Below are 22,065 nucleotides of genomic sequence, written 5' to 3'. Positions count from 1 at the left end.
CCGGACCAACATTACTCGTACGCTTACGAGAGACCAGTTTCATCGACTGACATGGAACTTGTTGCATAAAGATGACTGACAGATGTCTGTTTCTTCAACTTTAGTTGAATCGGATTTGACCGAGGCGGTCCTTGGAGAAGGTTAAATAGCAACTTACATATCACTGTTGTGGTTTTTTGTAAGTAAGATGCGATCATACTAGATAACCTTAGCAGCCACGTAAAATTTGCAACAACAAATTAGAGGACGTCTAACTTGTGTTTGCAGGGTATGTTGCGATGTGATATGGCCAAAGACATGATATGATATATTTGATGTATGAGATGATCATGTTGGAATAGTTAAATATCGACTTGCACGTCGATGCTACGGCAACCGGCAGGAGCCATAGGGTTGTCTTTAATTATTTTGCGCTTGGTGATGCTTTTCTTTATCGCTAGTCAGTATCTTTCGTAGTAACAACATAGTTAGCGCGAGAACCTCGATGGCAGCACAATGATGGAGATGATGATGTGGCGCCGGTGATGATAGAGATCATGTCGGTGCATTGGTGATGGAGATCAAGAAGCACAAGTTCATGGCCATATCATGTGACTTATGATTTGCATGTGATGTTAATCCTTTTATGCACCTTATTTTTCATAGGACGACGGTAGCATTATAAGGTGACCCCTCACTAAATTTTCATGATAAAATTGTGTTCTCCCCGAGTGTGCACTGTTGCAACAGTTCATCGTTTCGAGACACCACATGATGATCGGGTGTGATAGACTCTATGTTCACATATAATGGGTGCAAATCAGTTGCACACACGGAACACTCGGGTTAACCTTGACAAGCCTAGCATGTACTAACATGGCCTCAAAACACAAGATACCGAAAGGTCTAACATGAGTCATATAGAGGATATGATCAACATGGAGATGTTCACCATTGAAGCTAACTCAACTCACATGATGATCGGACTTGAGTTAGTGAATTTGGATAATGTGACACTCGAATGACTAGAGGGATGTCAATTTGAGTGGGAGTTTATTAGTACTATGATTAACTAAACTCAATTATCTTGAACATAGTCTAAGTATTCTTTGCAAAATTTCATGTTGTGGATCAATGGCTCACGGAGTAGCAACCCTGAATTTTAATGCGTTCCTAGAGAAAGCTAAGATGAAAAATGATGGAAGGATCTTTATCGACTAGGCCCGTAATCTGAGGCTTATCCTCAAGGTTGCCCAAAAGCAAGATGTCCTTGATGCGCCACTAGGTGATGAACCACCCCAACCGGCGTTGCCAGAAGTTATGAACGTCTTGCAGACACGCAAGGATGGCTACTCATTAGTTTAATGTGCAGTTTTGTATGGCTTAGAATCGGGACTTCAAAGATGTTTTGAACGTCATGGACAATATGAGATGTTCCAGGAGTTGAAGTTTATCTTTGAGAAGAATGCCCGGATAGAGAGGTACGAGACCCCCGTTAAGTTCCATACTTGCAAAATGGAGGAGAACGGGTCTGTCAGTGAACATGTGCTCAGAATGTCTGGGTACTCTAATCGTCTGGCTGAGCTGGGAATTGCTCTCCCGCCAGAGGCTATCACTGACAGAGTTCTTCAATCACTGCCACCTAGCTACAAAGGCTTTCTATTGAACTATAAGATGCACGGGGTGAATAAGTCACTCGCCGAATTGTTTGTGATGCTGAAAGTCGCTGAGTCAGAAATCTAGAAAGAACATCAAGTGTTGATGGTCAATATGACCACCAGTTTCAACAAAAACGGCAAGGAAAAGAAGGGTAACTCCAAGAAGAGTGGCAAAGTTGTTGCCCCTCCGACGAAGAAACCCAAGTCTGGACCCAAGCCAGGTATTGAGTGTTATCATTGCAAAGGGACTGGTCACTGGAAGTGGAACTGCCCCAAGTATCTGGCCGATAAGAAGGCAGCCAACGCCAAACAAGGTATATCTGATATACATGTTATTGATGTGTACCTCACTAGCTCTTGTAGCAGTGCCTCGGCATTTGATAGCGGTTCCATTGCTCACATTTGCAACTAGAAACAGGAACTGCGGAATAAACAAAGGGTGGCAAAGGACAAAGTGACAATGCGCGTGGGAATTGGTTCCAAGGTTGATGCGATCGCCGTCGGCACGCTCTCACTTCAATTACCATCGAGATTAGTGATGAGCCTAAATAAGTGTTATTTAGTGCTTGCGTTAAGCACGATCATTATATCTGGATCTTGTTTATTGCGAGACAGTTACTCATTTAAGTTAGAGAATAATGGTTGTTCTATTTATATGAGTAATATCTTTTATGATCATGCTGGGTTTTGTTCATGTTGAATCTCGATAGTGATGATACTCACATCCATAACATTGAGACCAAAAGATGTAGGGTTGATAATGATATCGCCACTTTCTTGTGGCACTGCTACTTAGGTCATATTGGTGTAAAACGCATGAATAAACTCCATGCTGATAGACTTTTGGAGTCACTTGATTTTGAATCACTTGACACATGTTAACCATGCCTCATGGGCAAGACGACTAAGACTCCGTTCTCTGAAACAATGGAGCATGCAAGTGACTTGTTGGAGATCATACATACCGATGTGTGTCGACCAATGAGCATAGAGGCGCGCGGTGGATATCATTATTTTCTCACCTTCATTGATGATTTGAGTAGATATGGTTATATTTACTTGATGAAGCACAAGTCTGAAACATTTGAAAAGTTCAAGCAATTTCAGAGTGAAGTTGAAAATCATCGTAACAGGAAGATCAAATTCCTATGATCCAATCGAGGAGGTGAGTATCTGTGTTACGAGTTTGGTGCTCACTTAAGACAATGTGGAATTGTTTCACAGTTGACACCACGTGTAAGACTATAACGTAATGATGTGTCCGAACATCGTAATTGTACTTTATTAGATATGGTATGTTCTATGATGTCTCTTACCGATTTGTCGTTATCATTTTGGGGCTATGCATTGGAGACAACTGCATTCACTTCAAATAGGGCACCATCAAAATCCGCTGAGACGAAACCATATGAACTGTGATATGGCAAGAAGCCAAAGTTGTCGTTTCTTGAAGTTTGGGGATGTGATGCTTATGTCAAAATGCTTCAGCCTGAAAAGCCGAAACACAAAGCGGAAAAGTGCGTCTTCATAGGATACCCAAAAGAGATAGTTGGGTACACCTTCTATCTCAGATCCGAAGGCACAACGTTTGTCGCTAAAAACAGAGCATTTCTTGAGAAAGAGTTTCTCTCAAAAGAATTGAGTTGGAGGAAGATAGAACTTGATGAGGTTGTAGAACCTTTGCTTCAACCAGATGGTGGCGCAGGACAAAAAGAAGTTTGTGTTGAAGGTACACCAGTTGAAGAGGAAGCTAATGATGATGATCATGAAATTTCAGATCAAGTTGCTATCGGACCTCGTAGGTCGACAAGGGCACGTACAACTCCTGAGTGGTACAGAAATCATGTCTTATAAATCATGTTCTTGGACAACAATGAACCTACGAGCTATGGAGAAGCAATGGTGGGCCCGGATTCTAAAATTGGTTAGAGGCCATGAAATCCAAGATAGGATCTATGTATGAAAAATAGTATGGACTTTGGAAGTATTACCTGAAGGGCGAAAGGCCATTCAGAACAAATGGATGTTTAAGAAGAAGACGAACGTGGAAGATAATGTGACCGTATATAAAGCTCGAGTTGTGGCAAATGGTTTTTCACAAGTCCATGGAGTTGACTACAATGAGACTTTCTCACCCGTAGCGATGCTTAAGTCCGTCAGAATCATGTTAGCAATAGCTGCATTTTTCGATTATGAAATTTGGAAGATGGATCTCAAAACAACGTTCCTTAACGGGTTTCTTAAGAAAGAGTTGTATGTGATGCAACCAGAAGGTTTTGTCGATCCAGAGAATGCTAACAAAGTATGCAGACTCCAGCGATCCATTTATGGACTGGTGCAAGCATCTCAGAGTTGGTATGAGCGCTTTGATGAGGTGATCAAGGCATTTGGGTTTATACAAGTTTTTGGAGAAGCTTGTATTTACAAGAAAGTGAGTGGGAGCTCTATAGCGTTTCTAATATTATATGTGGATGACATATTGCTGATTGGAAACAATATAGAACTTTTGGGAAGCGTAAAGGATTACTTGAATAAAAGTTTTTCATTGAAGGACCTGGGAGAAGCTGCTTACATATTAGGCATCAACATCTATAGAGATAGATCAAGACGCATGATAGGACTTTCACAAAGCACATACCTTGATAAGATTTTGAAGAAGTTCAAAATGGAACAATCCAAGAAAGGGTTCTTGCATGTGTTACAAGGTATAAAGTTGAGTAAGACTCAATGCCCAATGACTGCAGAAGATAGAGAAAAGATGAGTGTCGTCCCCTATGCTTCAGCCATAGGCTCTATCATGTATGCAATGTTCTGCACAAGACCTGATGTCAGCCTGGCCATAAGTATGGCGGGAAGGTTTCAAAGTAATCCAGGAATGGAGCACTGGACAACGGTCAAGAATATTCTGAAGTGCCTGAAAAGGATTAGGGAAATGTTTCTCATTTATGGAGGTGGCGAAGAGCTCGTCGTAAAGGGTTACGTCGATGCAAGCTTCAACGCTGATCCGGATGACTCTAAGTCACAAACCAGGTACGTATTTATTCTCAATGGGGGTGCGGTAAGCTGGTGCTTCTCCAAGCAGAGCGTCGTAGCTGATTCTACATGCGAAGCGGAGTACATAGCTGCCTTAGAGGCGGATAGAGAGGGTGTTTGGATGAATTGGTTCATGACAATGTTGGAGTTGTGCTAAGTGCACTGGATCCAATAAATTTGTTCTGTGACAACACTGGTGCCACTGCTCTAGCCTAGGAACAAAGGTTTCACAAGAGGACCAGACACATAAAACGACGCTTCCATGCCATCTGCAATTACATCAAGGCGGAGGACAGAAATATTTGCAAAGTGCACAAGGATCTGAATGTTGCAGACCCGTTGACTAAATCTCTTCCACGATCAAAACATGATCAACACCAGAACTGTATGGGTGTTAGATTCATTACATTATAAATCACATAGTGAAGTAACCTTGATTACTGACTCTAGTGCAAGTGGGAGACTATTGGAAATATGCCCTATAGGCAATAATAAAATAGTTATTATTATATTTCATGTTTCAAGATAGTCGTGTATTATCCATGCTAGAGTTGTATTGAATGGAAACACAAATACATGTGTGGATGCATAGATAAAACATTGTCCTTAGTAAGCCTCTAGTTGACTAGCTTGTTATCAAAGATGGTTAAGGTTTCCTAGCCATAGACAAGTGTTGCCACTTGATACGTTCCAAACGTATCTATAATTTGTGCTTGCTCCATGCAAGTTTTGGTGATATTGCTATGTGTTTTGTACACTTTCATACCTTTTTCAACATATTTGGACTAACCTACTAACTCAGTGCACCCATTGCCAGTTTCTGTCTGCTGATGTCTGTGAATTGCAGGTTCATACCCATATTTACAGTGCCTGAAACATTCCACAAATAATATATAAAATCAGCGTTCTAGAAGACTCCAGACGGCCGAAGGAGGGCCAGAGGGGGCCCACCAGGCCTCCAGGCAACCTCGTGGCGCGGCCTGCCCCCTGGCCGCGCGAGGAGGCCGCCTGGGTGGGGCCCACACCCTCTGGTGCCCTACCTTGGCTCCTATTTTTACCCCCGTGGAGGAAACCCTGATTCTGGAACCCTTTTCTCCAGAAGCAATTCCGATCTCCGCCGCCATTGCCAACAAGTTTCGGGGGACCAGAATTCCTGTGTCGGCACCCTGCCGAGACGGGGAAGTGCCCCCGGATTCATCTCCATCGACATTGCTTCCTCCCTCCATGAAGCGGGAGCAGTTCCTCCTCGGGACTAAGGTCTTCTACAGTAGCTATGTGGTTAATTCTCTCTCCCATGATGTGATCTTGATTGTCATCATGGGCCATGTTAATCTAGAGTGATTCCATGATGTTTCCCCTTCTTCTATGTATTGGATTGATGTACTCACTTGATCTTATCTAGTATAATCCCCAAGACCATGGTGACAGCGGTCTATTGGACATGGATTAGAAGAATATTTTCATGAGCGATTTCCTCTTTTGTGAATTGATTGAAGATTGAGAGTCTCTTGGTGCTTGTCTTTGACTATCATTGAGAATGTTGTGGTGACTGTGGTACTCTCTTTGGATGGCCGCGGTGACATTGGGAAATCCGTAGATGAGAACTACAAACTCTGAGGTGTGCTTTTGTAGCCCTACATAATTCTCGTCCTCTCTTGATCACAAAGAATGACCTCCGAGTACGTCTCCATTGCATGTTTTAGTGGAAATATCATGTGATTAGACTATGTTAATGTTGTTGGGAGTTGCCACTAGTGAAAGTATGAAGCCTAGGCCTTGTTTCTCACCATTGTTACACCATTTATGCTCACTTTTGTCACTTGCTACCTTGCTGTAATTTTTATTACAGATTTATATTACCTCGCTTTGCCACACCTATCACCCATATTTTACCATCTCTTCGCTGAACTAGTGCACCTATACAATTTACTATTGTATTAGGTGTGTTGGGGACACAAGAGACTTCTTGTTTCGTAATTGCAGGGTTGCTTGAGAGAGACCATCTTCAACCTCTACTTCCCTCAGTTCGATAAACCTTAGGTCATCCACTTGAGGGAAATTGTTGATGTCCTACAAACCTCTGCGCTTGGAGGCCCAACATAGTATACAAGAATAAAAGCGTGCGTAGACATCACCAATTGATAACAGGATCACATCATTAGGAGAATGATGTGATGGACAAGACCCAAACTATGAACATAGCATGTGATGTGTTATTATATTGCTACTATTTTCTACATGTCAAGTATACATTCATATGACCATGAGATGATGAAATTCACTGACACCGGAGGAATGCCTTGTGTGTACCAAATGTCGCAACGTAACTGGGTGACTATAAAGGTGCTCTACAGGTATCTCTGAAGGTGTCCATTGAGTTAGCATGGATCAAGACTGGGATTTGTCACTCCGTATGACGGAGAGGTATCTCGGGGCCCACTCGGTAATACAACATCACAAACAAACCTTGCATGCAATGTGACTAAAGGGTTAGCCACAGGATTTTGTATTACAGAACTAGTAAAGAGACTTGCGAGTAACGATATTGAAATAGGTATAGAGATAAAGATGATCGAATCTCAGGCAAGTAACAAACCGAAGGACAAAAGGAATGTTATACGGGATTAACTGAATCCTTGACATAGAGGTTCAACCAAGGTTCTCAGAATCGCGATTCTGTTATACGATTCTACGACTTTACGATCCAAACTAACCCCTATGATTCTATGACTTTAGTTCATAGAATCTACGTTTCTACAATCCTGATAGTGAAAATTCTACGACTTGCGATCCTACCATCGGAGTACCGATCCAATTCAAAATCACGATTCTGACAACCTTGGGTTCACCCAATAAAGATCTTTGTAGAATATGTAGGAGACAATACCCGGCATTAGTTATTGACCGGAGATTGTCCAAGGTCATGTCTGCATAATTCTCGAACCCGCAGGGTCTACACACTTAAGGTTCGATGATGTTTCGGTATTATTGAGTTATGTGTGTTGTTGACAGAAAGTTGTTCGGAGTCTCGGATGAGACCGCAGATGTCAGAGGAGCTCCAGAATGTTCTAGAGGTAAAGATTGATATATAGGAAAGTTACATTTGGCTTGTGGAAAGATTTCGGGCATTATGAGTAAGTACCGGGAGTGACGAATGGTTCCGGGGTTTTACCAGGAGGGGCCACCCACCCGGGAGAGGACCTAATAGGCCTAGAGGTGGCGCACCAGCCCCTAGTGGGCCGGTGCGGCCAGCCCAATAACCTATTTTCGGCCAAGATGCAAAGGGAAAAGGAAAAGAGAAAAAAGGAAGGAGATGGCCAAGTAGGAATGGAGTCCTCCACCAAACCGAATTGGAGGAAAACTCTCCTCCCTTTGCTCGGTCGAGCCCACCTCCTTGGAGTAGGAGGCAAGGCAGCCCTCCCTCCTATTCCTCCTATATAGAGTGGAGGTTTTGAGGGAAAACTACACCAGAAAAGTCACGTGCTGCCCTCTCCTCCATAGATCATCTCCCTCGTCTAGATTAGTCCGGCATAGCTTGGCAAAACCCCGCTGGATTAGTTCACCACGATGCCGTCGTGCTGCCGAAGAACTCATCTACCTCTCCTCCCCTCTTGCTGGATCAAGAAGGAGGAGGTCTTCATCGAGTTGTACGTGTGCTGAACGCAAAGGTGCCGTTCGTTCGGCGCTAGATCGGGACGGAGTTCGTGGGACGCCTTGCGATTTGAATCGTCAAGATGTTCGACTACATCAACCACGTTTCTTAAGGCTTTCCACTTAGCGATCTATAGGGGTATGTCGATCTGATCTCCTCTCTCGTAGATGATCATCACTATGGATAAGTCTTGCGTGTGCGTAGGGAAATTGTGTTTCCCATGCAACGTTCCCCAACAACAGAATCCCCTCTGAGATTGGATCTCTCTCTCTCTATTTATCTCCTATTTTTGCAACCTATTTTCTAGCCCTTCATCGTTTCTTTAATATCCATAGATCCGTATCTCCAACCTGGATGGAATTTTGAGGGGATTTTTACATGAAAATTATCTTTCTTGTGGACAAAGGAGAGCTCCAAGCGACTTAAGGGGTAAGCACAAGCCATCAGGGTGCCCCCCAGGGAGCGTGCCATGTTGGATTTTCCTTCCCTGAGACACTGTGTTGCATTGATTCCGACTCCCAAAACTCACATATATTCCAAAAAAACTCCATAAATTTTTATCACATTTGGAGCCTCTTTGATATGGAATTTGTGCGAAACAAAAACATACAAAAACAAGAACTAGCACTGGGGGTGGATAAGTAAGTTAGTCGCAAAAATAATATAAAATTTTGCTAAAAGTATATGAAAGTTGTAGAACATTAGCATGCAGTAATCAAAAATTATAGATATGATGAAGACGTATCACATGCCCCGAGGGGAGAGCGTTGGTAGGAATTAACCATCGCGTGACTCCGACTCAAAACAACATTAGGATTTCAACGAGGAATGGAAATGCTCACACATCATCACCATACCTTTTTAAAAAAATTGATGAACAAGAAGTTTAACATCCTTTAATATCGACACTTCTCTAAATTAATAATAATGCACTCACACCTTTTTCATATCACCAAATCAATATCATTAACCCATAATTTTCCTATATGTACTACACGATGGTTTTAATTATCATTCATTGAACACCTATTATTTTTGATCTAGTCTAATGAACCATGCAAATTATTGTCACTACTTATTTAACTATCAAACTAATATACGAGAAAATAATATTTCTACAAAATCTACACGCCACCGTGCTCAAAAAGATATAAGTGAAGTACTAGAGCAACTGCTAAGCTCAAAATATATAAGTGAAGCACATAGATTATTCTAACAAGTTATGATGATGTGGTACCTCTATCAAATATGTGTGTCCAGCAAACGATGATTGTGGAAAAATAAAACGTAAAAGAAAACAAAATCAAGCAACCCTACAAGAAAAACTCATATCATGTGATGAATAAAAATGTAGCTCCAAGTGACATATCGATGGATTGAGACAAAAAGAGGGGATGCCTTCCAAGGCATCCCCAAGCATAGACACTTGAGTATTCCTACAATATTACCTTGGGTGCCATGGGAATGCCCAAGCTTAGGATTTTGGTTCTCCTCGTTCCTTTTTCCATCGGGATAATACCCAAAACTTGGAAACTTCAATTACATAAAACTCAACAAATATATGACATCCGTTAGTATAAGAAACATATAAAATACTTTCAGGTACTATTACAAGTTGATTCTTATTTTTTAGCATAAGGTATTGCATTCTAACTTCTCCATGGCTTCTACCCCCTGATACAGTCCATAGCATCATCAAAAGAAGCAAACTATGCAAGCAAAAATGGAATTTGACTCAAAACAAAATAGTATGTAGTAATCTGTAATGAACCTATAATTGTGTAACTCCAAAAATTATGAAAAATTAGGATGGCCTAAGGAATTTGTATAAATATACTATTTAAAACATTCACCTTAAAAAGATGTTCTAGTAAAACCAGAGAAATTCTGCAATGGACGTTAAAGTTTCTGTTTTTGCACCGTATCAATTCTACTCATCATACAAATCATCCGAAAGGCTTTACTTGGAAAAAGCACTAATTAAAACATAAAAACACAATCATTAAAGAGGCGATAATCATGTTATCACAAACAGATAGAATGTAAAATACAAACATAAAGATAACTATTGGGTTGCCTCCCAACAAGTGTTATTATTTTACGCTCCCAACTAGGCACATTGCATAATTTCAAGTGTTGGACCCCTTCATGTCTTTCAAAATTTGATCCTCCAAAATTTTACTTAATAAATCACCCTTGTCAAACCTAGTTGAAGGAGTCAATTACTCAAAGGGGTTTATAAAATCATTGCTCACATCACTATCATCTAAGGGTTCTTCATATAAGACATGGATTTCATCACTAATAGGTTCCCTAAGAGTGTTTTCTTACCAATCTACACTAAACCCTTCATTAATTCCGTTAGCTATCCATTCAAATTTATTACAAGTGTGGAGAAACAAAGATTGTGTTAATTCTTAGGAAGCACATTCTCCTCATATTCATATCAAATTCGTGATAGTCATTAGATTTCAACCTACGCATAACATCTTTATTATGAAGGATTGCTTTTATCGGAGGACATTCAGGTTTTATTCCATAGAAGGTAAAAATTTCTTTTGATTCATGCAAAATATAATCAAATTCATGCAGAAGGATAGTGATGGAAAAATCCTTAATCTCGGGATCATGCAAGCTAGGGAGTCCTAAGAATATCTTTTGAAGCATAGAATGGATATGCACAAACTTTCTTTCTATTTTCAATATAGGTATAGATCTTTTAATGAGAGGGGAAGCTAACGAATACTCAAAGAATTATTGGATAACATGCTTTCCAATAATGTCCCCATTACCCACATGATAAATTTTGGAATTTAGAGTCATGTGAGTGTTAGTAGTAGGACTTGATACATAGGAGGATCATGAGTGGAGTCAATAAAGTTTAGTCTCGCTTCATGATACTTGTGATCTGCGATGGATTTTCGATGAAGAGGAACGAGTTATCGCAACAGAATGTGGGTAAGTATTTCCCTCAGTTATTAAACCAAGGTTTATCGAGCAATGAGGAATATCAACCACAACCGCTTCAGCAGCTGCACACAAAAGAACAAACAACTAACACTCAACGCATGCAAGAGGGTTGTCAATCCCCTTGTACTTGTTATTTACAAGCAAGTGAGGTGTGTAGATAATTATAGGTAACAAGATAAAATAAAAACAAGTAAATGGCATCAAGATATTTAAGGTTTTGTAAATATGTTGTGAATAGACCCGGGGGCCATAGTTTTCCCTAATGTCGTCTCTCATGAAAAATAGCACACGGTTGGTAAACAAATTATTGTTGGGCAATTGACAAAAAGATGGATAGTTATGCGATATTCACAGCAATGATCATGTGTATATAGGCATCATTTCCATAAAAAATAGGCCGACTCCCGCGTGCACCTATTACTATTCCTCCACTCATCGACCATTATCTAGCATGCATCTAGAGTATTAAGTAAAATAGAGTAATGCATGGAGAACAATGACATAATGTTGACAAAGTAAACTCAAGCAATATGAATAAACCCCATCGTTTTATCCTTAGTAGAAACAACACAAAGACGCATCTTGTCCCCTTCTGTCATTGGGATATAGAAACTTGCCAGGCTGAACCTACTACAACGCACCTCTCTCACTGAGGAAATATCAATCTAGTTGGCCAACCTATTTCAATAGATCGGAGAGAATTATGAAGCTATCATAATCACGCACATAAGAATCATATAAGTATTCATAGAAGACTCAAATATTTATCATGAATAATATAAACATAAACCCACAATTCATCGGATCCTAACAAACGCACCACACAAAAGGAATTACATCATGTGGATCAAAGCGAAGATGCGATGATCATTGTATTAAAGATCAAGAGAACGAGAGAGATTGCTATCTATGTACTAGCTATGGACCCATAGGTGTGTGGTGAACTACTCACACACCATCATGAGGGCAACAAGGTTGATGAAGAGGCCCTCCGTGATGGATCACCCCTCTGGCAGGGTGCTAGAACGAAGCTCTACATGGCCTCCCTCTCAGAATAGAGACTTGCAGCAGCGTAAAAAGTGTTTCGGGACTGCCTCTGGGGTTTTTAGGGTATCTGAGAATTTCTAAGCTAGACAATGGAGTCGGTAAGGGCCTCGAGGGGCTGAGAAGCCAACACGACGCTCCCTAGGCCACGTCGGGTTGGCTTGTGGGACCCTCGTGTGGCCCCTAGCCTTCTTCCGATGCTTGGTTGTCTTCTTTTGGTCCAGAAAAAACTCCAAAAAATTACAGGCCAATTTGATTTTGTTTGGTATGATAAACCTAAAACGTGAAAAACTTGCAGAAAACATCAACTCGCACTGGGCAATGGGTCAATAGGTTAGTGCAAAAAAATAATATAAATTCGTAAATAAATACCCCAAAAGTATACTATAATGATAAATATCTCAGCATCGAACAATCAAAAGTCATAGATACGTTGGAGACACATCACTTCATCCAAGTCACTAGTGCTATCTTCACTAGCGTTTTCAAGAATAAATTTATCAAATTCACACATGGTAGCAACTTTCAAGCAATCTAGAGAGCAAGGATGCAATCTAGTGACAAGCTAAGCAAACAAAAGTAAATATTGTTATATTTTCTATGAGACAAATTAAATATACCAGAAAATAAAAAAGGAGAACAAATGAATGAAAATTTGTGTGGTTACTTTGTAGTTGGTGATGACATTTCCCGGCAACAACGCCGGAAATCCTTCCTCATACTTGTGATCTGCGTTGGGTTTTCCGTGAAGAGGAACAGGTTATCTCAACACAATGTGGGTAAGTATTACCCTCAGTTATGAAACCAAGGTTTATTGAACTAATAGGAATATCAACCACAACTGCCTTCAGTGGCTGCACACAAAAGAACAAACAACCTGCACCCAACGCGGGCAACAAGGTTGTCAATCCCCTTGTACTTGTTATTTGTAAGCAAGTGAGCGGTGTAGATAATTGTAGATAGTAGGATAAAAAAAACAAGTAAATGGCAGCAAGGTTTCCAAGGTTTTTTTAAATATGTTGTGAATAGACCCTAGGGCCATAATTATTTCTAATGGCATCTCTCATGAAAAATAGCATACAATGGGTAAACAAACCACTGTTGGGCAATTGACACAAAAGCGAACAGTTATGCGATATTCATGGTGATGAGTGTATATAGGAATCACGTCCATAAACAAATATGATGACTCCTGTCTGCACCTATTACTATTACTCCACCCATCGACCACTATCTAGCATGCATCTAGAGTATTAAGTAAAACAAAGTAATGCACGGAGAACAAACACATGATGTAGACAAAGTAAACTCAAGCAACATGAATAGACCCAATATTTTATCCTTAGTAGCAGCAACACAAAGATGCATCTTGTCCCCTTCTATCACAAGGACATAGGAATTTGCAAGATTGAACCTACTACAACGCACCTCTCTCACCGAAGAAATATCAATCTCGTTGGCCAAGCTATTTCAATATATCGAAGGGAATTACGGAGCTATCTTAACCATGTACATAAGAATAATATAAGTATTCACAGAACACTCAAATATTTATCATGAATAATATGAACATAAATACGCAATTCATCGGATCCCAACAAACGCACCGCACAAAAGGAATTACATCATGTGGATCAAAGTAAAGATGCGATGATCATTGTATTGAATATCAAGAGAGAGAGAGAGATTGACATCTAGGTACTAGCTATGGACCCGTAGGTTTGTGGTGAACTACTCACACATCATCATGAGGTCAGCAAGGTTGATGAAAAGGCCCTCCGTGATTGATCCCCCCTCCGATAGGGTGCTGGAACGGAGCTCCATATGGCCTCCCATTGGAACAGAGACTTGCAGCAGCGTAAAAAGTGTTTCGGGACCGCTTATAGGATTTTTAGGGTATCTGAGAATTTATAAGCCAGAGAACGGAGCCGGGAGGACCTTGAGGGGCGCACAAGCCAATAGGGCGCCTCCCGGGTTTTTCTTGTGGGGCCCCTGTGTGGCTCCGAGACTTCCTCAGATGATTGTTGGTCTTCCTTTGGTATAGAAAAAATCTCCAAAAAAATTCAGGTCAATTGGACTTCGTTTGGTATGGTAAACCTGAGAAGTGAAAACCATGTAGAAAACAACATGTGGCACTGGGCACTGGGTTAATAGCTTAGTGCTCAAAATTAATATAAATGGGTGAATAAATACCCCAAACGTATTCCAGAATGATAATATATCACCATTGAACAATCAAAAATTATAGCTACGTTGGAGACATATCAATCAATTTCGCGCGAGAATGAAGATGGAGCTACTAGAGCTATAGCACAAGATGACTGAGGCGGTTTCATTATTGTGACAACCTGGTTGCTTCCAGCCGTGACTTATGTGGTCTCAACAAAAATTCAAACCATTAGAAATGGGCTAATTTGCCAGGCCTGAGGCAATGTGTGGTTGAGCTGCACATTCTGTAAAAGTTGTTATGAGTTGTTGATACGTCCATTTTGCATCATGAATCTTTATTGATATTTGTCTTATTATTGTCCATAATTCCCTCTTATTATGTAATTCTTATGCCTCTTCTCTCTGAATCTGCAAGGTACATTACAAAGAGGGTAGTATTTGGAAACTGGAATTCTGGACAGAGAAACCGAGAAAAGGGTAGAAAAATCAAGTTGCTCCAAATGATGTGAAACATCTCGGAGATATTTTATTTGGAATATATAAGAATTATTGGGCAAACAAATACACCGGAGAGGGGCAGCCAGCTGGGCACAAGCCAACAGGACCCTGATGGCTTGTGGGGCCCTTGATGGCCCTCTCATGCCCCTCTTCTCCTATATGGTGTGTGATGACTGTGATCTGCGTTGGGTTTTCCGTGAAGAGGAAAGGGTTATCGCAGCATAATGCGGGTAAGTATTTTCCTCAATTATGAAACCAAGGTTTATCAAACCAATAGGAATACCAATCCTCAAACATCTTCAGCGACTGCACACAAAGAAACAAACAACTTGCACCCAACACGGGCAAGAGGGTTGTCAATCCCCTTGATCTCGTTATTTGCAAGAAAATGAGGTGTGTAGATAATTGTTGATAATTGTAAATTGCAAAATAAAATAAAACACAAATAAGGGCAGCAAGGTAGTAGTAGCGTTTGTAAATATATAAGTGGATAGACCTGGGGGCCGTAGTCTTCCCTAATGGCATCTCTCATGGCAAAGGCATATGGTGGGTAAACAAATTACTGTTGGGCAATTGATAGAACAACGAATAATTATGCGATTTTAACGACAATCATCATGTGTATATAGGCATCACGTCCATAAGCAAATAGGCCGACTCCTGCCTGCACATATTACTATTAGTCCACTTCAAGAGCGTATCTATGTTTGCCCTTCTACATATTAAGTAAAAACAGAGTAATGCTTGGAGAACAATGACATGATGTAGACAAAGTAAACTCAGTTAATATGAATAAACCCCATCGTTTTATCCTTAGTAGAAGCAACACAAATACACATCTTGTCCCCTTCTGTCACTGTGATACAGAAATTCGCCAGGTTGAACCTACTACAATGCACCACTCTGTGTGAAGAAATATTAATCTAGTTGGCCAAACTATCTCAATAGATCGGAGAGTATTACGAAGCGACGATGATCATGAAACTAAGAATTATAATAATCAGAGGTGAATCAAATACTTTTCATGAATAATCTGAACATAAACCCACAATTCATCAAATCCCAACAAACACACCATACATAGTGATTACATCGGATAGATCAAAGTGAAGATGCAATGAACATGGTATTGCAAATCATAAGAGAGAGAGATCGCCGTATAGGTACTGCCTACGGACCCGTAGGTCTGTGGTGAACTATTCACACATCATGGTGAGGGCAGCAAGGTTGATGTAGAGGCCCTCCGTGATTGATCTCCCCTCCGGCAGATCATCGGAACGGAGGTTTAGATGGCCTCCCATCGGAACATAGACTTGCGGTGGCGGAAACAAGTGTTTCGGGAGTGCTCTTACGGTATTCGGAATATTTGTGAATTTATAGGCCAGAGAGGGACGTCGGGAGGTATCCAAGGGGGCCACAAGCCATCAGGGTGCGGCCAAGCCATGTGTCGCGCCCTATTGTCTTGTGCATCCCTCGTGCGGCCTCTCGTCCACTTACAATACTTGCAGGTCTTCATATAGTCCAGAAAAAATCATATTAAAGTTTCATGGCATTTGGAATTCGTTTGGTAGGGTAAACCTGCAAAGCAAAAAACATGCAGAAAATAGAAACTGCCACTCGGCACTTGTAGGGTCAAAAGTATGTCTAGAGGGGGGTGATTAGACTACTTAACAAGGTGAAATTTTTGCCTTTTCCCAATTTTACTTGAGAGGCAGCTACGACAGTTATAACTAGTCAAGTACACCCTACACATACAGTTCTAATAGTATTGCAACGAAAAGTAAAGCATGCAAGTGTAAAGTAGAGGAGTAAGGTAAAGAGATCAAACGCGTGAGGTTGACACGATGATTTTGGGCATGGTTCCGATAGTTGGTGCTATCATACGTCCATGTTAGTGGAAACTTCAACCCACGGAGGGTAACAGCTGCGAGAGTCCACGGAGGGCTCCACCCATGGAGGTTCCACAAAGAAGCGGCCTTGTCTATCCCACCGTGGCTTCCGTCCATTGAGGACTAGCCTTACTCATGGTAGATCTTCACGAAGTAGGCGATCTCCTTGCCCTTACAAACTTCTTGGTTCAACTCCACAATATGAAGTAGGAGGCTCCCAAGCGACACCTAACCAATTTAGGAGGCACCACCCTCCAAAAGGTAATAGATGGGGTAGATCAATGAATTGCTGCTCTTGTGCTTCTAAAGATAGTCTCCTCAACACACATCTCTCTCTCACTGAATATGCATGGGTAGGAGAGGTTGATTTGGTGGAAAGCAGTTTGGGGAGGCTAGAGATCAAGTTTCAAATGATTGGATTGGAATATCTTGGTCTCAACACATGAGTAGGTGGTTCCCTCTCAGAAAATGGGTCTGGAAATGAAGTGTGTGTTCTGAGTGGTTCTCCCACGAATGAGAGGTGGGTGAAGGCGTATATATAGGCAGCAGCCAAAATCCAACCAATACACACAAAAGTGCAAACTCGGTGACACCGAAGTGGACAACTCGGTGGTACTGATTAGCTCAAAGGTGTGAACTTTTGAATCTCGATGAGACCGATATATAGAACTCGGTGACACCGAAAAGGTGACTAACGGTCAAATGGCCAAACTCGGTGGCACCGATACTCAAACTCAGAAATTCTGATTTTGTGTATCTTGGCAACAGAATGTTGGTCACCCAAACTCGATAGCACCGATGCAGTTTCGGTTGCACCGATTTGGTGGGAATGGCTAGGGTTCTGTCTAAGGTTCAAACTCGGTGGGTCCGATGTGGAATGTTGTTGACACCAAATTTGTGTATGTGGAACTTGACAAAGTGGATATGTGGGAAAAATGACTGAGTGTTTTGGTGGCTAACATTGAGCATTTGAGCAATCGGTTCATTTTACTACCTCATCCCCTTTTAATAGTATTGGTGTTCCAATGGACCCAAATGTGATTTCTCACAAATATAAAATGAAGAGTCTTCTAGATTGAAGCTTGAGCCAATATGATTCCTTTCCTGCATCCAGGGGCATCTCCACATAAACCTTAGGCCATAGCATCTTTTGAACTATTCTGAAACAAACTTGGAAAACACATTAGTCCAATGATGCATATGTTGTGATCAATTATCAAAACCACCCTAGGGAGAAATTGTGCTTTTAGTCTCCTCTTTTTTGGTAATTGATGATAACATATAGACCAAAGCTTCGACAAAAGATATAATCAATGATTAGCATCGACGCTTTGAGAAGTATGTGAAAAGTAAGAGCTCCCCCTAAATTTGTGCATTATTTAAAATTTTGCGTTTGAATGCAAATGCACAATCGATTAGGATCATGGGTTACTCTTCCATGTCACATACATCTTGGTGGTGCGTAAAAAGAATAGCAATGCAGATGACACCAACAAGATAAGTGAATGATCATCAAATGGATAGCTAAAAGATAACATCGTAGCATCACATAGGATAAAGTGTATGATCACACACAGATAGGATAAAGTCATCCAACAAACTAAAGTTTTCAAAACCAAACGAGAGAAAATAAAGTAAATAGCTCTCTTTCACACGAAGTCTATGATCTATACATTTCTTCCCCTTTGGCAACAAGTTACCAACAAGTTCAAAAGTATAGAACTACTCGTCTCTCTGGGCAGTTGATGATGGAGTCGAGAAAACAGCGTTGGCGAAGGCTTCTGTTGACTTCCTTGGAGCTGGAGGAGTTGATACTGAAGGAGCTTGAGCAGGAGCTGGTGTTGAAGGTGTTGAAGCTTGTGCTCAAGATGTATGTCTTGTCTCCTGAATAAGAACAACAGCTGATCGGGGTCTGGTGTTGTACTGTGTAGTAGTGGGAGGAGGAGACTCATCCTCATCATCATCTCTTTATCTTCATCGTGTGAGCGTCGAGTCTCCACAGAGTCAACTTCATGTTGAAGTTGTCTGACAATGGTGGTCAACTCAGTTACCTTCATATCCATATTGTGGAATTTTGTCTCCACAACTCTCTCAAGGCTCTTCTGATTTTGCATAATCTCAATTTTGCATAATCTCCTGAATGTTCTTCTCCATGCCTTTGACAGTGCTCACTAAAAATGTCATTTGCTCAGCTTGAGTCCTGAGCTGTGGAACTAGAGGTGGCCTGTTTCTAGCAGCTTCAGCCTCTGCTGCCTCTGCTGCAATTCTTGCTGCAGCTGAGTTGGGATCATTGTCATCCATCATAACCTCTTATCTTCAAATTATGGTTGAAGAGGTAGATGGGGATGATCAAGTAGATATGCATGCTTGCCTATCTTGGCATTGATGAGAATCTAAATATAAGGTGCATATCCACAGGATCTCTTCTGATCCGCAGCAGTCCTTCGGATAGTCTCAACTATCAGGTCCATCACACGAAATCTCGTATGGGTGTCAAGTAGGTGCAGCAGGTTGATTGAATATCCTCTGATCATCTTCTCATCTCCTGACTTAGGTATGAGAGTGTATCGCAATATAGTGTTAGTCGTGGGAATACCAGCTTGCAGAAAATATAATGAGCCAAGCTTGTGAGTGGCCAAGTACTGATGTGGAATGGTCTTGTACATGTTGGCCATAGAGTTGTGATTCTGCTTCGCATCTACATACACATCTACATCTGCTTCTTCCTGCTTGTGAACACCAATCATAGCAACCCATTCAGCAATTGTAGCATCATACTTGTGACCATCAGTCATCCAGACTAGAGAGTCTTCATAGAAATGAACTGTTGCGTAGAATTGCATGACCATCTCGTCGTTCCATGGGCTCATCTCCTTCCCAAAAAAATCTTCTATGTCAACTGCTTTGAAATTCTCTCGAACATGTTGAAAGAAATTCTCATTATCCTTAATGTATGACCAGTCGACATACCTCATATCATTGACAGCAGGACTCTTGTCATACAAGACATTCTCATAAAAATCTTGTTGTTCCTTGGTGTGAAACCTTGGATCAACGACAGTTCTTCTTCTGATAGCATATGGATCAGCATCTCTCCACTTTCTCAATCCAGCATCCTTCGTTTGCTCCATGTCTTCTGCTATAGGATGAGCATCATTGTGGAGTGGTACGTATGGTTTGAGCTTCGTGAGAATTAGAACATTCTCATCTTATTCCTCCTCTTCTGCAACATGGGCACTACATGCAGGGCCTTTGCTCTTAACAGCTACAGGTACATCTCTGGTGGTCTTCCTGGAAGCTACAGTCTTCTTTCCTTTTGCAGCACGCTTTGGAACAGACTTCATTGTATCTCCCATCACCTTCTTCTTCTTGGGAGGAACTGGGATCTCCTCAGGAGCTTCTTCCTCAGCTTCTTCTCGGTCTTCAAACATAGAAGTCTTTCTGCTAATAAGATGGATAGTTCTCTTCCTGGGCTTCTTTACACCATCCTTCTTTGCAGGTGCATCCTTGGCAGTAGCTTTGCCCTTCCTCACATACTCAAGTGCTCTCTGTTCAGCAACACTGATAGATACTTTCCTGACAACTTTCCTTTGAGGAGCCTTAGGAGGTGCTGAAGTTTCTTCAGGCATGAAAGCTGAGTCTTCCTCATCAGAAACTATCTTCCTCCTTTGCTTGGTGGCTGCTTCGGGCAAGCCATGGGAACTAGGAGAACTAGGATCTGAAGCAGTCCTCTCTGGGCTAGTGCCAACTTCCAAGTCAACATTCTGCTCTCTGAAATCATTCTGACTGTCATCTGATCCTAGCATACTGACAGACAAGCACAACAGCAAACAACAGAACCTGTGAAGTGGATATAGGAGAGATAGAATGGATGGGCATCACAAAATTCAGATATTTTTTGAAAATTTGAAGTCCGAAACTCAGGGTATGATCTTCTACACGATCTAAATCGGTGGCACCGAGTTGGCATTTTCGGAGTCACCGAGAAAACAGACTCGCTTAACAGAAACTTGGCAGCCATTTTCGGTGGCACCGAAAATAGGTGCTCGGTCTCACCGAGTTGCTTCTCAGGAACCCTAAAACAGAAATTGGTGGAACCGATTTTACAAACTCGGTCTCACCGAGTTGCATTCTGCGGTAGATCAGATCTGAAATTTCCTACTTCTTCTACTCTATGAGATTTATCTCGTGGACAAGACGTTTGCACAAAGTGGAAAGAAGAAAAATATGTCCCAATGCGTAAGAATCATATGGGGAACGCAAGGGAGATCGAACCGTAGCCTAACTTGGCGGTGGTTCGGCTACGACGACAATGGCGGGGCAGATTGCACCGATGGCGGTGAATCCCAATGGCAGCGGCGCTCGGGGAGTCAAGGCGATGACGTGGGGTCTCTAGTGCAGCGGGGGTATGAGGAACGGGCCGTTTTGAAGAAGTGAAATCAAAAGGTCCGGTCCGCAGGTATATATACCCGTGCGCTGTCAGTGTCACCGAGATGGCAAAATCTGTGTCACGTCTGGTCCGCAGGTATATATACCCGTGCGCTGTCAGTGTCACCGAGATGGAAAAATCGGTGTCACTGAGTTCCTCAACTGGGAGTAGACACAGAAACTCGATGGAACCGTGTTGGTGAATCCTGTGGTACCGAGATGAGAAAACCTGATCAACTTTGGAAAATCGGTGGCTCCGAGTTTGTGTAGTTTCTCACACCGAATTTTTCAAAGATGTTTCGGAAGGCAGCCTTTGATGATACTGAACTATGAGTGCACATTCACACAGAGGGGTTGACAATTGCTTGTTCAGGTTTTGTGATGAAGGGTGAATAGAACTTGAGATGAGATAGCATAGATAGGTAGAGAAGGGTCTTAGGCATTCTTGTCCATACAATTGGCAAAAGATAAAACAAAATCCGAATAACAACAATTGGATGTCCTCGAATGATTAAATTCATGCACACCAACATGCTCACACAATAAGAATGATGATACAAACATGGTGAACATGCACAAACATCCTAGCCGCTATCAAGCAGTTGGGTGATGACAATTGTTGTGTGAGCATGTTGGTGTGCATGAATTGTTAGTTGATGTGAGCATTAATGTGTTCATATACTTAGGAGATGCTTACACTCAAGAATTAGATTAAAGCTCCCCATTGATATGATATCCCCACAAG

Source organism: Hordeum vulgare, chromosome 3H (genome assembly GCF_904849725.1).
Source record: "Hordeum vulgare subsp. vulgare chromosome 3H, MorexV3_pseudomolecules_assembly, whole genome shotgun sequence".
NCBI lineage: Eukaryota > Viridiplantae > Streptophyta > Magnoliopsida > Poales > Poaceae > Hordeum > Hordeum vulgare.
Note: the sequence above shows the minus strand (reverse complement) of the source record.